General features: G+C 55.0%; 1 non-coding gene across 1 annotated transcript in view; it reads right to left on the bottom strand.

The window, feature by feature from the left end:
- LOC124415798 overlaps positions 1-1,412 on the bottom strand; it is a 1,913-nt gene extending 501 nt beyond the window's left edge. Inside the window, exon 1 of the ribosomal RNA XR_006930720.1 lies at positions 1-1,412. This exon is cut by the window's left edge and continues 501 nt beyond it. This is a non-coding gene — a ribosomal RNA (small subunit ribosomal RNA).
- Between the last annotated feature and the right edge of the window lie 1,088 nt (positions 1,413-2,500).

Genomic DNA, 2,500 nt, shown 5'->3' with positions numbered 1-2,500 from the left:
AGCAGGCTAGAGTCTCGTTCGTTATCGGAATTAACCAGACAAATCGCTCCACCAACTAAGAACGGCCATGCACCACCACCCACCGAATCAAGAAAGAGCTCTCAATCTGTCAATCCTTCCGGTGTCCGGGCCTGGTGAGGTTTCCCGTGTTGAGTCAAATTAAGCCGCAGGCTCCACTCCTGGTGGTGCCCTTCCGTCAATTCCTTTAAGTTTCAGCTTTGCAACCATACTTCCCCCGGAACCCAAAAGCTTTGGTTTCCCGGAAGCTGCCCGCCGAGTCATCGGAGGAACTTCGGCGGATCGCTAGCTGGCATCGTTTATGGTTAGAACTAGGGCGGTATCTGATCGCCTTCGAACCTCTAACTTTCGTTCTTGATTAAAGAAAACATTTTTGGCAAATGCTTTCGCTTCTGTCCGTCTTGCGACGATCCAAGAATTTCACCTCTAACGTCGCAATACGAATGCCCCCATCTGTCCCTATTAATCATTACCTCGGGGTTCCGAAAACCAACAAAATAGAACCGAGGTCCTATTCCATTATTCCATGCACACAGTATTCAGGCGAAAATAGCCTGCTTTAAGCACTCTAATTTGTTCAAAGTAAACGTACCGGCCCACCTCGACACTCAGTGAAGAGCACCGCGATGGGATATTAGTTGGGCCGCCCCGGAGGGCTAAGCCCACCGGTAGGACGTCCCACAATCATGCCAGTTAGACACCGCGAGCGGTGAACCGACAGCGTGGGACACAGATTCAACTACGAGCTTTTTAACCGCAACAACTTTAATATACGCTATTGGAGCTGGAATTACCGCGGCTGCTGGCACCAGACTTGCCCTCCAATGGATCCTCGTTAAAGGATTTAAAGTGTACTCATTCCGATTACGGGGCCTCGGATGAGTCCCGTATCGTTATTTTTCGTCACTACCTCCCCGTGCCGGGAGTGGGTAATTTGCGCGCCTGCTGCCTTCCTTGGATGTGGTAGCCGTTTCTCAGGCTCCCTCTCCGGAATCGAACCCTGATTCCCCGTTACCCGTTACAACCATGGTAGGCGCAGAGCCTACCATCGACAGTTGATAAGGCAGACATTTGAAAGAAGCGTCGCCGGTACGAGACCGTGCGATCAGCCCAAAGTTATTCAGAGTCACCAAGTTAAACGGCGGACGGGACGTACCCGCCGCCGATTGGTTTTGATCTAATAAAAGCATTCCTTCCATCTCTGGTCGGAACTCTGTTTGCATGTATTAGCTCTAGAATTACCACAGTTATCCAAGTAAATGTGTGTACGATCTAAGAAACCATAACTGATTTAATGAGCCATTCGCGGTTTCACCTTAATTTGGCTTGCACTGAGACATGCATGGCTTAATCTTTGAGACAAGCATATGACTACTGGCAGGATCAACCAGGGAGCTTCGACATTGAATCTAGGCTCGGACGTGCGCCACCCATCGCCGCCGGGTCCTCAGGCCCGGTCGGCCACACGTCTAACTGTACGTTGTGTTTCGTGACCGGCGTCAGGCCGGTCGCGACTCCGTGTACCGCCGAAGCGGCACACGGTTGCGTTGCGTTCGAACGATCTCCCGTACCCGTCGGCTAGATTGAAAGCGTCTGGGATGGATTGATATCTCTTTCGTATTCGAGTTGGCGCTCGGTACGGAGCGAGTTGATGCGTGCGTTCAAAGGTTCGACCCTGCCGTGCGTAACGGAGAGCGAACTTCTTGCTACCGCGTCAAGGGCCATTCGGTCTGAGACACCGACCCGCGGTAATGCAGTGACGATTGAACATGAGCAGAGTTTCACGGTCTGGGGATACGGGATTGTACCCGTACGCCCGCGCTAGGTCGACACCGAACTGTACGGCACGTGCTGGCGCACTGTACCGAACGGTGACCGGCGGGCGCCGGGAACCCGGCCCGACCGACTCGCTCCTCTTACTAGTAGGAGCCCGGCCGCTAGGACGTCGGCGCCGATGCGGTGTTAACACGGTGGGCTTACGGGACGAAACCTTCGCGGGCTATCCGAAAAATTACTCGGCCTCGGGACTTTGTCGCCGGCGGGCGAGACTCGAGGGGCCGGATTTATTCAAAGTTTCGCCGGCCTACAGGGATCGGACCGAATCCGGTAGCCGGCGCATCGCCTTTCCGCCGAACGGGCCGAGGATCTCACGAAATTCCGTCCCCGTACAGACATCCGCGACCGGCGCATTGCCTTTCGGTCGATCGTGACTGAACAAAGTTTTTCGCCGGGCCGGCTCCCTTCCGAACCCGGGAGCCGGCGCATCGCCTTTTCGCCGATCTTGCCGAGGATTTTCACGAAATTCCGTCCCCGTACCGACATCCGCGACCGGCGCATTGCCTTTCGGTCGATCGGGACGGAACCAAGTTTTTCGCCGGACCGGCTCCCTTCCGAACCCGGGAGCCGGCGCATCGCCTTTTAGCCGATCTTGCCGAGGATTTTCACGAAATTCATGCCTCGTACCGGCATCCGCGACCGGCGC

The sequence above is a fragment of the Diprion similis genome, unplaced genomic scaffold (genome assembly GCF_021155765.1).
Source record: "Diprion similis isolate iyDipSimi1 unplaced genomic scaffold, iyDipSimi1.1 ptg000084l, whole genome shotgun sequence".
Taxonomy (NCBI): Eukaryota; Metazoa; Arthropoda; class Insecta; order Hymenoptera; family Diprionidae; genus Diprion; species Diprion similis.
This window is presented reverse-complemented; position numbering and strand designations above follow the sequence as displayed.